Consider the following 13,896-nt stretch of genomic DNA (forward strand, 5'->3'; position numbering starts at 1 on the left):
TCCCTCCCTCCTTCCCAGTATCACAGTATCATCAGGGTTGGAAGAGACCTCACAGATCCTTCCTTCCTTCCTTCCTTCCTTCCTTCCTTCCTTCCTTCCTTCCTTCCTTCCTTCCTTCCTTCCTTCCTTCCTTCCTTCCTTCCTTCCTTCCTTCCTTCCTTCCTTCCTCCCTCCCTCCCTCCCTCCCTCCCTCCTTCCCAGTATCACAGTATCATCAGGGTTGGAAGAGACCTCACAGATCCATCCTTCCTTCCTTCCTTCCTTCCTTCCTTCCTTCCTTCCTTCCTTCCTTCCTTCCTTCCTTCCTTCCTTCCTTCCTTCCTTCCTTCCTTCCTTCCTTCCTCCCTCCCTCCCTCCCTCCCTCCTTCCCAGTATCACAGTATCATCAGGGTTGGAAGAGACCTCACAGATCCTTCCTTCCTTCCTTCCTTCCTTCCTTCCTTCCTTCCTTCCTTCCTTCCTTCCTTCCTTCCTTCCTTCCTTCCTTCCTTCCTTCCTTCCTTCCTTCCTTCCTTCCTCCCTCCCTCCCTCCCTCCCTCCCTCCCTCCCTCCTTCCCAGTATCACAGTATCATCAGGGTTGGAAGAGACCTCACAGATCCTTCCTTCCTTCCTTCCTTCCTTCCTTCCTTCCTTCCTTCCTTCCTTCCTTCCTTCCTTCCTTCCTTCCTTCCTTCCTTCCTTCCTTCCTTCCTTCCTTCCTTCCTTCCTTCCTTCCTTCCTTCCTCCCTCCCTCCCTCCCTCCCTCCCTCCCTCCCTCCTTCCCAGTATCACAGTATCATCAGGGTTGGAAGAGACCTCACAGATCCTTCCTTCCTTCCTTCCTTCCTTCCTTCCTTCCTTCCTTCCTTCCTTCCTTCCTTCCTTCCTTCCTTCCTTCCTTCCTTCCTTCCTTCCTTCCTTCCTTCCTTCCTTCCTTCCTTCCTTCCTTCCTTCCTTCCTTCCTTCCTTCCTTCCTTCCTTCCTTCCTTCCTTCCTTCCCTCCTTCTGTTTTCTATATGGATTTGCAGTGTTGAGGACCAGAGTTACAGATGCTTGCCTTGGGCCCACTGGGATGGTTTTGTTTAAGGGGGACCACATCCACGGACAAGCAGAAGTGAGCGATCTGCTTGCTGCTATGTGCCCAGCACACAACCCCTTTATGTTATCGCAGACACACTTGCTCTTCTCTGCCTAAAACTGAGGAGAGGAGCACTTTGGAAGAAGAGATCAAAGAAGCTGCTTTGCATTGCAGTTTTCTTGTTGAAGCCTGTGGCTGTGTGCATATGAAGCCCATGAGAGCACAGCTCAGTAAGGACCACAGGAGTGTTGTTATGAGGACACATAAGAAGCACATTATTTGCAAGAACTAGCAGCCTCATCCTCCTTATCTCAGCTTTCAGAGCCACTTAAGCTTTGCATCTTCCCTTCTTTCCCTGTGTGGCTGGTGTATTGGTAAACTGATGCAGAGCAGTTCCACATTTTCCTTCCTTTCCTGGGACTTGCACAACATTCCTGACAGTTCCTCCCTCCCTCTCTCCTCTCTTCCTTCCTCCTTTCCTCCCTCCCTCCCTGTCATGGAGGGGTTTTCTCTGTTCCTCCTCTGTTAGGGGGAGGTGAGAAATTAATTTGAGGTGGTTTTGATTTTTATAAAATTATTTATTAAAATTAATATTTACAAATTTGTACCACCCCCAACCACTATGAAATCCAGGTTCATGTTGCAAGGTTATGAAAATAGCTTGGGATATATTTACAGGGATTGATTATTAAATGGAAATATCAAATTATCAACAACTATAGACAGAGAGAAATTCCCTTAGGCTTAATGCCTCTTAACAACTCTAGTGTCTGCCCAGCAAGGGCTGAAACTGTGTCTGCTCTTCAGATAGAGATAACTCATATTACAAAGGCATTAAAGCTTACTTAGGTGTGTTGTTCTCAGGTATCAATTATTAATCACCCTCCCGGGATTCAGTCTCAGCGTGTGCCCAATATTCGGGTCTTGGTGGAGCTGAAGATCTGTCCCGGCTTGCAGGGAATGAGTGTTCCCAGTCTCTGGGGTAAATAGGGTTTCTCTAACCTTCTCTCCTGGGGTGAAGTAGTCTCTGCCTTGGAGCTGTTGCTTCTTCTGGATGCCGTGTCCAAGGATGATCGGCTGGCAGGTTTTCCCTGGTGCAGGAGAAGGATTGGTCTGTGTAGCTTCTGACACGGTCTCACAGCTAGCAGGCTGTGTTTGCAGGTTTGCAGACAGTCTGAGGGTCTGCTGGGCCTGGACCTTTCCAGACTTACAGAATAGCTGGCAAGCAGGGTCTATGCCGTGCTGCAGGGAGATGAGCTCCTTAGATAAATGCAAGGCAGCAAGCCAGTATGTATGGCTGCTCTTGGGCTTAAGCAGGGGCTCTTGGCTCCCCATATATGTATGGTGCAGGCATGAATGTGCTCTGCTTCTCAGAGGGCTTGCAGATAGCTTGGCTGCGCCTTGAGATCAATGCATGAGGTCTGTGCCTCTGTAATGTTTGCAAGTGAGTAAGGCCTGATCCTGTGTCTAGGCCAGGCAAGCAGGTCAGGGCAGCAGGGTGCTGCTGTGGATCAGAGCTGAGTCTGAATGCTCTAAATGCTCCGAACTAATGAACAGTTCGAACGGTCTGACCACGTGGTGCTGCTGTGCACCCCTCTTTATAGACTCTGGGTGGAGATTCGTGCCTCATTGGACATCTAAAATGACCAATCAGGTTGGCAGTAAGCCAAACCTTGCCCCAGTAGGCAGTAGAGACATGCCTGGCCCTCCCAATAGGAGATTACCTGGGCGGACCCCCGGGGTACACAGACTGGGCGTGTGTGTGTTACACAGTCTGTTTACTGCCTCATGGGTCCTGGCAGAAAAACATGTCCAGGCATGTAGAGGCATGGTGAAGCCTCAGTTTTGGGGCTGCTGCCCCTCCACCACACTCCCTCATGAGTGCAAGAGCTGTGCATGTTTAACACCCTACTCCCTACACAGCACCTAGCTGAACATCCCAGTAATCTTCTCAGCATCTGCCCCCAGGAACATGACATTGCTATTTATGCTGCTTGCTCACCTGCTCACTCCCATTGCACTACATCGGACCAGAGCCCATGGTGAGTTTTCCCTTAGATGAATAACTCAAGTGACAATAATACCCAGAAGCTGTGGTGGATACTGCCCCAGAAGTTTCCACTAGATAAACCCTAGAGGGCAGGTAGACCAGTACCAGGATTTAGCACACTGCTCGCTGGGTTCTCACGTGCTTCAGAGTGGCCTCTCCCTTGTCCTGAGACCACTTGACTTCCAGCCTTTCTCTGATGCATCTGAGCATCTCATGCACAAGCAGGAGTAGCTTCTGTAGGAGGGCCTGTAGGTAACCATGGGATATTGCACTAAAGTGTGGCTGTCAAACTGCATGTCTCCACCCCTCATTTGGAAAGGGTAGGATGCACTCTGAGGATACCCATGGTGCAGGTCCTGCAAATGAGGCCATGGTTGTCCTCTCCTGTGAATTCCACCAATGTGCAAGGTAATGCGGCCTGGAAGTGGGCATCTGTGTGCCCTACCAGCAGTGGCTGCCTAAATGCTGCCTCTAGACATCCAGATTCAAGTTCTTGCAAAGAGATTTTTAAGCACTAAAGGACACACAAGCTCATCCTTTGGCCCTCATTGTACTACTGGTGAGATACTTGAGATCTCAGTAAAGGTAAGCTGAGGACATGCCATTTCCATGCTGTTCAATGGAAAAGAAAGCTGAGACATGAAGGTGAGGATAAGAAAGTGGCAATCTGAGTGCAAACATTGAGACTTTTCAGAGTCTAAACTTCTTTTGTCCTTTGTGTGTTTTCCTTTAAAGACAAACAGATGACACCAAGCTGGGTGGCTGTGTTGATCTACTAGAGGGTAGGGAGGACTTGCTGTGGGACCTGGACAGATTACATTGATGGGCCAAGGCTAACTGTATGAAGCTTAGCAAGGCCAAGTGCCAGGTTCTCCACCTGAGTCACAAGAAACCCATGGTAAGCTACAGACCTTAGGAAGTTGTGACTCAGAGAGGGACCTCAGGGTTCTGGCTGACAGTTGATTAAATACGAGCAGCAGTGTGCACAGGTGGCCAAGAAAGCCAACATCATCCTTGCTTGGATTAGAAACACTGTGGCCAGCAAGAGCAGGGAAGTGATTATCCCCCTGTACTCAGTACTGGTGAGGCCACACCTCAAGTATTGTGTTCAGTTCTGAGCCCCTCACTACAAGAGGAACATTGAGGTCCTGGAATGCGTTCAGAGAAGGGCAACAAGGTTGGTGAAAGGCCTGGAGCACATGACCTATGAGGGGCATCTGAGGGAGCTGGGGTTGTTCATTCTGGAGAAGAGGAGGCTGAGGGGAGACCTCATTGCTGTCTACAACTACCTGAGGGGAGGCTGGAGCAAGGAAGTGGCAGCTTCTTGTCCTTGGTGTCAAGTGACAGGACTAGAGGAAATGGTTACAAGCTGCACCTGGGGAGGTTCTGGCTGGATTCTAGGAGATAATTCTCCACGGAGAGGGTTAACAAGCCCTGTAATGGTCTGCCCAGGGCAGTGGTGGGTTCACCATCCCTGGAGGTGTTTAAGCAGCACGTGGACCTGGTGCTTAGGGACATGGTTTAGTGTTGACCCTCCAGTGCCCCAGCAAAGGTTGGACTGCATGATCTTTGAGGTCTCTTCCAACTGGATGTTTTCTGCGATTCTGTGACAACTGAAGTGTGAGATTTTGAAATGGAAAAGCACTTATCTGAGTTCAGCAGTGCTCGTGAAGAGACAGCAACCACCTGTTTGACTTCTGAGAGCAGTGGGAGAAGCTGCATTTCTTCTTATATTGGGTACACCTGTGTAGGAATTACTGCTGGTGTCTACAGCAAAGGGTTTGAGTCCAGTGCTAGGCTGGCTACAGGAGGCAAAGATGGATGCTTAAAGGTTGGAAGTTACAACAGGTCAACACATACTGTCTGCATTCTCTTAAGAGGGGTAAGTGGTTTGCAGATTTCTGGAAGAGTGGAAAACATTTAAAGGGCACAAGTGAGAGTGGATTAGGCTTTTTTTTCCCCCCTGCAGAAGGAAAGTGTGATGAGACCTGTGACTGTGCCTGTGAGGAGGTGAACAGAAGCAAAGCAAGGTCTTCCCAGACATTGCATAAGACTTGTCCTAGGGCCAGATGCATTGGGTGGGAGTTTATGCTGCAATTAAGGGTGCTTTTCTGTGGGAAGTTCCACCCCTGAGAGATTGCTGAGGAATTAGTCAGATTCATATGCCACCAAAAGAAATGTATACCAGGGCTTCTGGAAAGAAAAGACTAAAAATAAACAGAAGCAGAGCTGTGGTGCAAACAGCTGGGTGGAGCTGCCCAGCCCAACGAAGCAGATTCTGGCTGTCCATGGGTGGGTCTGCACACCTGCAGAACATGTGCAAGTCAGAGTATGCTCTAAAAGAATCAGTAAGTTGTGCTGTTGCTCTTCCACATCATAGATAGCAGCAGTGCCGTTTGTAACACAGCACTGCACCCCAGTCAGAGGCACTTGGCATAGGACCAAGTACATCCATGAAAGGTTCTGTAGTCTCCAAGAGGAATAGTAATTCCAGAGTGGAAAATGGTTACTACTCCATCTTTTTGAAGACCAGTGAGAAAATGTGCTCATACTTTAATATTTGAGGAAATGTGCTGACACTTTAATATTTGGTTTAACCATATGTGAACACTGCATCTCCTTCTAATTCTGGAAAAATATCTTGATAAATCAAAGACATCACAAGCAGTGTCCTGAATGTTCTTTTAGGTATACTGTGGCTGCCAGGTGGGCAGAAATAAAAACATGTGCTTTGTAAATAGAAAAACTGCATCCAAAAGAGATACTCTGTTGGCATAAAATCATAGGAAACTTTTAAAAGAAAAGCCAAAGTCAAGGGTTTAGAACTGGGTAAAAAATAAACCAGCAAAAGTCTCTTTGCCATTGCTAGAACCTACTATAAACACAACCTGAAGCATTATTTTATAGGAAAACAAAAGTGATTTTGTTCTAAAAATGCCATAGCAGCCCCTTCCAAACAGTTGCTGGACTTCTTTACTAAGATGTTGCCCCAGTGTGAAACTTCAGTAAAAGCCATCATGCAGCAGCCTGCTTTTCACCTCAGCAGGCTGAAGTTTTCCAGCGTAAATGTTTCCATCTTTCTTTAAATATAGTGCCATGGTCTAGTTGATTGGACAGGGCTGGGTGATAGGTTGGAATGGATGATCTTGGAGGTCTCTTCCAACCTGGTTGATTCTGTGATACCTGATACTAGCAGCAGCCCTATGAGGCTCTGAAGGGCTAGCCCAAATAAATTTGTATCAATACATTAAAACTGCATCAGAGAAAGGCATAGGTGGAAGGTTTATTACTTCAATACAACAACCAGGGGGATGTTCTGCTGTGTCAGTAGGATATGTTTTATTCATTTGACATCACGCATTACAGAAGAGTAGTTCTGAATTGTGTAATGAAAGTACTTAAATTCTTTTGCATTTAAGCAAAACGAGTGCCTATGAGTCAGGATGAAAGGAAGGGTAGGGTACATTACAGTGGAGGTCTGCTATTAACCAGGGAGACCAAGTGGACAAAGCCCTTCATAGGACTCATGGCTCATTCACTAGCCCCAGTCCTCATGGGTGACTCTAATCACCCAAACATCAGTTGGAGAGACAACACTGCAAGACACAAGCAATCCAGGAGATTCCTGAAATGCATTGATGATAACTTCCTCCTCCAAGTGGCAGAGGAACCATCAAGGAGAGGTGCTGTGCTAGACTTTGTTCTCACCAACACAGAGGAGCTGGGGTTGTTAAGCCTAGAGAAGATTCCAGGGGGACCTTATAGCTGCATTCCAATACCTACAGGGAGCCTCTAGAAAGGATGGAGAGGGATTTTTCTTAAGGATGTCTAGCAATAGGACAAAGGGGAATGGTTTTCAGGTGAGGGAGAATAGGTTTAGACAAGATCTTAGGAAGAAGTTTTTCAGTACAAGAGTAGTGAGATTCTGGAATAGGTTGCCAGGGAGGTTGTAGATGCCTGCTCTCTGGGAGTATTCAAGGCCAGGTTGGAAAAGGCCCTGAGCAGCTGAGTCTAGCTGGGAGCATCTCTGCCTGTGGCAGTGAGGTTGTGTTAATGAGAGACAACACAGACCCCACAGAATTCAGTGTGGATCCACCAGAGATCTTTATTGTTCGTTCTGACTCCATTTATATAGTCTAGAGCACCAACCACACACCTACACATTAGCATAATCTGGAGAAGTACAGCCCAGTCTTTTACATACATGAGGCCTTGTCTTTCACCTTAGCCAGATGTCCCACCACCTTTCCTCCCACGAGGGAGGCATCCTGAAGCTGTGGGAACGAAGGTCAAATGCTCACGCACTGCTTGTTGTTATTCTTACTTGCATTGCATTCCCACAAGGTTGGAGTAGATGACCTCTGAGATCCCTTCCAATCTAAGCCATTCTGTGTCTTCCTTTTGCTTTCCAAAATACAGCCACAAGTGGTACCCAAGTGGTGTTTCTACAGATTCACATGGCTGGGCAGGGGTCTGGAGCATCAATTCTCATTTCCAGTGGGCCTCAAGACAGCAGTTAACACTGGGATGTCACTCATGTCCCAGCAGAGGGCACAGCCATGTGTTGTGTGGGTTTTTTCAGAAATTATTTGTACCATGCTGTGTTTTGGGGAGGTTTGCTGGTTTGTTTCATTGTTCTTTTTTAAACCAAATGAGGCTTAGTGTGGTTTTGGAAGATTATGAACTTGATGTGTCTCTTTTTGCAGTCATAACTAATTTCCCTCTCCTCTTGCTTGTAATCTACCAGCATGGAGATGCAGATTTGTCTTTTTGGTTTTTTTTTTTTTCAGCAAATCCCTTAAATTGGTGGTGGCAAAACACTTCTCTCCTGTGTAGTAAAATCTGCAGGACCTCTGGCCTGGCATGGTGTACTGATCCATCCTTTGGGAGAGCTCTGATTTTGACTGGCAGCAGGACTCACTCTGATATTTTTTACTTGTTTTGGGGCTGTTTTCTTTTTCACTAAGTGTGGATATTTTACTGATCCCTCTCTTTTTTTAATGTTAAAGTTTCAAAGGAAAGTAACTGTTTGCTTAGAAGACAAATACCCAGCACATACTTGAGGTGAATAATGACAAAGCCAGAAAGTTACAGGCCACTTATACATCAACATCTTGTATGCATGATGATCAGTGGAGGAGGGTTTGGGTTCTCTGCTAACTAATTTTGTGCTCTCTATGTTCCTCTCCTGACAGATTGACATTCCACCATTGCTGAGAAACGGTTTTGCCATCACCATTTGGTTTCCTACTTTTTTTTTCTGCTTCTAGAGCCTGCTTGGCTTCACACCTATAAGCTTGCCTGCTGGTACATGCACACCATACAGAGCTGAGCTTGGCACTGCCAGTGCAGCTCCAAACCCACTGAGAGTGAAAGGAGGAGAAAAATTCTTGTTCTCTCTGACCAGCTGCTGCAGATGTGCATCCCCTCTCTGGCTGTGTTACAGGTCACAGAGCATGTCTATTAAAACAATCCATGCTGTATTAGCACATACTGTGAACTACTGGTTAATCATGCAACCAGCCTGGGTGTCTGTCTCAGTCTGGAGCACAATTGCAGCTCGTCTCATCTGTCGCTCCACACGAGCAGCTTCTCTGTGCACCAGTGGTAATGGGTGTATAGGTTCTGGCAGGACCAAGGATTATGCTATTAGGAATCCAGAGTGGGAGCCACCACAACATGTGCGATGTAGATAGATTGTTTGAGGGGTTGTGTGTATGTTTGTGCATCTGAGCAAACATGATAAGAGAAAATAAGGATATAAATGAGCAAAGTCTTGCCTATGATTTGTGGCTATATATTAAAAACAAAACAAAACAAAACAAAACAACTACAAACAAATCAAAATCCCTTCTCCTCCCCCCTGTTAATCTCCTTTCTCGTCTTGTACATTCTCATAAATCTGTCTTTGATACTGCAGTGGCTGACTTTCAGCACAGCTAAGTTTCCCCCTGTGTATCATTTCAAGTAGAACAATTTAATGGCCCATTGGCTAAATGCTGACAAACCTACTTTGAATTCAGTAGGCGGTAAGGACTGAACAAAATCTTAGCAAGGACTTCAGCATAGCATCCTGTGACAGTCACATCCTCGCAGTTTAGTGGAAGCTATTTACTCACGGGTCTGTTTCATGCTCTGCATGAAAACTGTTTTAACATGTTACTCTGGAGCAGCATTACCAAGGCACTCACTCAGTATCCATTTGTTCTTACAAATGTGTGCTCGGCCCTGCACAAAATGTGGCCTCTTTGCAGCATCGTTCAGTGCCATGTTCTTCCCTACTGACCTATACCCGTGTATTACTACAAATTGTATGGGATATTGCAAATCTATTGTTTATTTTACTGTAGATATGCATTGTTGGCAAGCATACAGAAGTACAGCCATGTTGTGGGTGTGGTATTACATAGTGCAGGCTGTGGAAACATCCACGAAGTACACAAGTCTGTAATCCGTTGCTTTTCAATGCCATTGTGGCCAGGTTACTTAATTACCATCCTCCTCATCACCGCAGGAAACCTCATATCTGTCCTCTGCATGGTCCAGAGATGGCCAATGGTGATCACTTCTCAAATCACGTGAAGTGCCATTTTGTGGTGCCATTTCTATTTCAGCATCATTTAGATGTGTCTGGTCCTCCCTGGAGCCTCAGCTCCTCAAAACAAGCAGCTGAGTTACAGCATTAGCACTGGGCACAGGTTCCATACATGCAGTCAGAGTTTCTCAGTCAGAAAGAGCTGGTGCCCTGGCCCTTCTGTAGTTCACTATCTAAACTCCCTTTCTGAATCTCACTTTCTATCATTCTCTAGAATAAGATGCCTACAGGTTTGAGCACCCATATGCTGAAGTCAGTCTTTAAAGCTAGCTGCCACTGCTGACAGGAGGTTGTTGCTAACAACAGGCAGTATAAGTTATTGACACTGTCACAGGTTTTCTGCTAGCAATTCATGCACCCATGTGACATTCTGCCTCTGTTTTGATAGACCAGATACGATGGATGAAGACAAAGTCCTGCTGTCCTTGGCTGTAGGTGGCACAGCTCATCTCTGGAGTCTGGCTAGAGAACACATGGGTGAGTAACTGGGGTGGTTTGGCCCTGGGTGGGGGCCAAATATCCACCAAAGCAGCTCTATCACTCCCCCTCTTAGATGGACAGGGGAGAGGGGAAACATAATAGGAGCCAGTGATAAGATAGAAGCAATTTAATAATAGTGATAATAAGCACAGATGATAGACCATACAGAGCTGAAAAGGGGAGAGAGATGGCAAAGCGGTTAAAGTGAAAGCAGAGGGAGATGGCAATCTCTGCTTCCCATCAGCAGGACCATGTTGGGCTCTCTACCTGTAATGGCTCCCATGGAGGACAGACACCATGGACAAATCTCCCCACACTTCTTTCTCACTTTGTTCTTATATTTGAGATGAATTCATATGACATGGAATATCCCTTTGGCCGTTCTGGGTCAGCTGGATTGGCTGTGTCCCCTCAGACTCTCTGAGCAGAGAAATGTGGGAAAAGCACAGCCTGGGTGTTCTGCTCAGCAGTAGCCAAAACACTGATGTGTTATCAACACTCAGCTGCAGCACTGCAAAGCACAGCACTAGACAGATGCTTTGAGGAAAATTAACCCCAGCTTAGCCCAAACCCAATGCAGTAATGCTGGTGACTAAGCAAACAAGTTGAACACAGTGGATGCAAGAGAAGAAATACCTGCAGGAAGTCAATGCAGCATTTCCTAACCACCCGTTTCAGGGTAAGCCCATCTAGGGTGGGTGAGTGGTCAGAGGACCCCCCAGGAGTCAATTTATCCCATTTTTGACCTCCAGGTAAAAGTTTATCCCACTCCTACTTCCTGTCCACAACTCTAAAGAGGCAGTCAAATTCCTGCTCACTCTCTTGTTCCTGCCTTTGCAACATCTCCTTTGTTGCTGCTGTTTGTGGCCAACCTAACCACATGGCCAACCCTGCTTCCTGCTGCATCCAAGAACAATCCATCTCAACCCAGAGAATCCCTTCTATCTCTGTAGCCTTCCTTATCCTTAAATAGATTTTATTTATTGCTAAAATTACCTTTTAACTTCCACATCAGTGCAAGGCTGTTCTTTGGGTGTTTTACCCCTTTTACTCTTTTGTTTAACTTCTTTCCATATGGGGAGAGAGGGGGCATCCTAAATTGTGTTCCCTTGGGCTTACAAGCTCTGGGAAAGCTTAAACAGAGACATCACCTACTGCTGGAGTCAGAAATGGTCAAACCCCTGCAGTGCAGAATTTATGGGCTGCATTTAGTGTTTAGACCTCTACTTTTCTGTCTTCCATTTGCTTGTTTAGTCTTTGTCTACCTTTGAGTGACAGTATGAGGTTTCTTCATTACACAGAGAACACCTTTGGGTTTCTTTCTATTTTCCTATAAGCATCTTACTCTGAGAAGGAAGAACATGGCCAAGCAATACTTAAAATGTAGTTCCTTCAGCCAGAAGAACTGAAGGCCAGCTTCCAAGACACTTCAAAATCTGAAAATGAAGACTTAAGAGGTACAATAAAACCTCCTGATTTTTTTTTAGTAATAACTTAAAAATAGCTGTTGAAATATTGCTTTTAAATCTTGGTTTTTCTCTATGAAGTTTTGTCTCCTTTACCACTTTTGAAAGTCATCTGAAAGCTATCTGAATTAGCATCCACTGAAATCAACACCAGTTTGGGGATCAGTTGAGCTCAACAGAACAAACAGGAGATGAATTGGAAGACTGCATAATCATGTGTAGGTTTTGGGAATATTTTGGGAAGAGTTGTGCTGTAATGGAGTCACAGGGAGATACTAAATCACACCTGCATCAGGAATGGTGTGGTCAGCAGGAGCAGGGAGGTCATTCTGCCCCTGTACTCTGCACTGGTTAGACCACACCTTGAGTACTGTGTTCAGTTCTGGGCCCCCCAGTTTAGGAGGGACATTGAGATGCTTGAGCGTGTCCAGAGAAGGGCGACGAGGCTGCTGAGAGGCCTTGAGCACAGCCCTATGAGGAGAGGCTGAGGGAGCTGGGATTGTTTAGCCTGGAGAAGAGGAAGCTCAGGGGTGACCTTATTGCTGTCTACAACTACCTGAAGGGTGGTTGTGGCCAGGGGGAGGTTGCTCTCTTCTCTCAGGTGGCCAGCGCCTGAACGAGAGGACACAGCCTCAGGCTGCGCCAGGGGAAATTTAGAATCATAGAATCAACCAGGTTGGAAGAGACCTCCAAGATCATCCAGTCCAACCTAGCACCCAGCCCTAGCCAGTCAACTACACCATGGCACTAAGTGCCTCATCCAGGCTTTTCTTGAACACCTTCAGAGACGGTGCCTCCACCACCTCCATGGGCAGCCCATTCCAATGCCAATCACTCTCTCTGTGAAGAACTTCCTCCTAACATCCAGCCTAGACCTACCCCAGCACAACTTGAGACTGTGTCCCCTTGTTCTATTGCTGGTTGCCCAGGAGAAGAGGCCAACCCCCACCTGGCTACAACCTCCCTTCAGGTAGTTGTAGACAGCAATGAGGATCATGCAATTCGAAGGAAACTGCACACCCTGAAATAGTACTTAGCATCAGAACGTACTCGGTATGCAGATATCCTTGGCTTATCAGTTTAATATTTGGCCTTTCCAAGAGGTAATAGGCTCAAGGTGAGGAGAAAGTTCTTCACTGAGAGAGTCATTGGACACTGGAATGGGCTGCCCGGGGAGGTGGTGGAGTCGCCGTCCCTGGAGCTGTTCAAGGCAGGGTTGGACGTGGCACTTGGTGCCATGGTCTAGCCTTGAGCTCTGTGGTAAAGGGTTGGACTTGATGATCTGTGAGGTCTCTTCCAACCCTGATGATACTGTGATACTGTGATAAATACAGAAATAGATGCATGGGACACAAACATTACCTGTACCTGGGCAGCAGGTACTATGGGAATCAGGTGCTCAGCTGTAACAGAGAAGTCAAAACCCCCACTTCAATTTAATAACTCACTTGACACTCCAGCATCTTCCCCTACAGAGTTAAGAGAATCAAGAGCTCTAAACTGCATGAAGAAGGAGCCAAGAGGCAGGAGTTGAGACAGGTGACTGCAGTGCTTCCAAAGACCTTCCTTTACAGCTTGTTTGAATGAGTGACACTTTTTTTCTGTTTGAGCTTTCTATTACATGTGTGTTGTGATCCTACTTTCCATTCCTCTCCTCAGAAGCCAACTAAACACTTTCTGACAGCTTTGTAACTGGTGGTACCCTGAACCAGATAAGTCACAGAACTAACCAGGCTGGAAAAGACCTCTAAGAGCATTGAGTCCAAACCAACACCTTCTAATTAACTAAACTATGTCACTCCCCCAGCACACCATCCAGCCTCCTCTTAAACATCTCTAGGGATGGTGACTCCATCAGTTCCCCAGGCAGCCCATGCCAAGGGCCAGTCACTGTTTCCGTGAAGAACTTCTTCCTAATATCCCACCTAAACCTGCCCTGCTGCCGCTTGAGACTGTGTCCTCTTGTTCTGCCACTGGGTGCTTGGGAAGAGAGACTGACCCCTGACTGGCTACAACCCCCTTTCAGGTAGTTGTAGAGAGCAATAATGTCTACCCTGAGCCTCCTCTTCTCCAGGCTGAATAACACCAGCTCCCTTAGTGGCTCCTCATAGAGCTTGTGCTCCTTGTGCACTTCTTCACACAGTTCACTTCCCCCTCCTCTGCTCCAAGACCTGGGATCTTTGACCAGTCAGTCTTGAGGAGTTTCCACTTGAGCCTCCTGGACAGACTTCTCTGTTCCCTGTGAAA

Source organism: Pogoniulus pusillus, chromosome 3, assembly GCF_015220805.1.
Source record: "Pogoniulus pusillus isolate bPogPus1 chromosome 3, bPogPus1.pri, whole genome shotgun sequence".
In the NCBI taxonomy this organism is placed as follows: Eukaryota; Metazoa; Chordata; class Aves; order Piciformes; family Lybiidae; genus Pogoniulus; species Pogoniulus pusillus.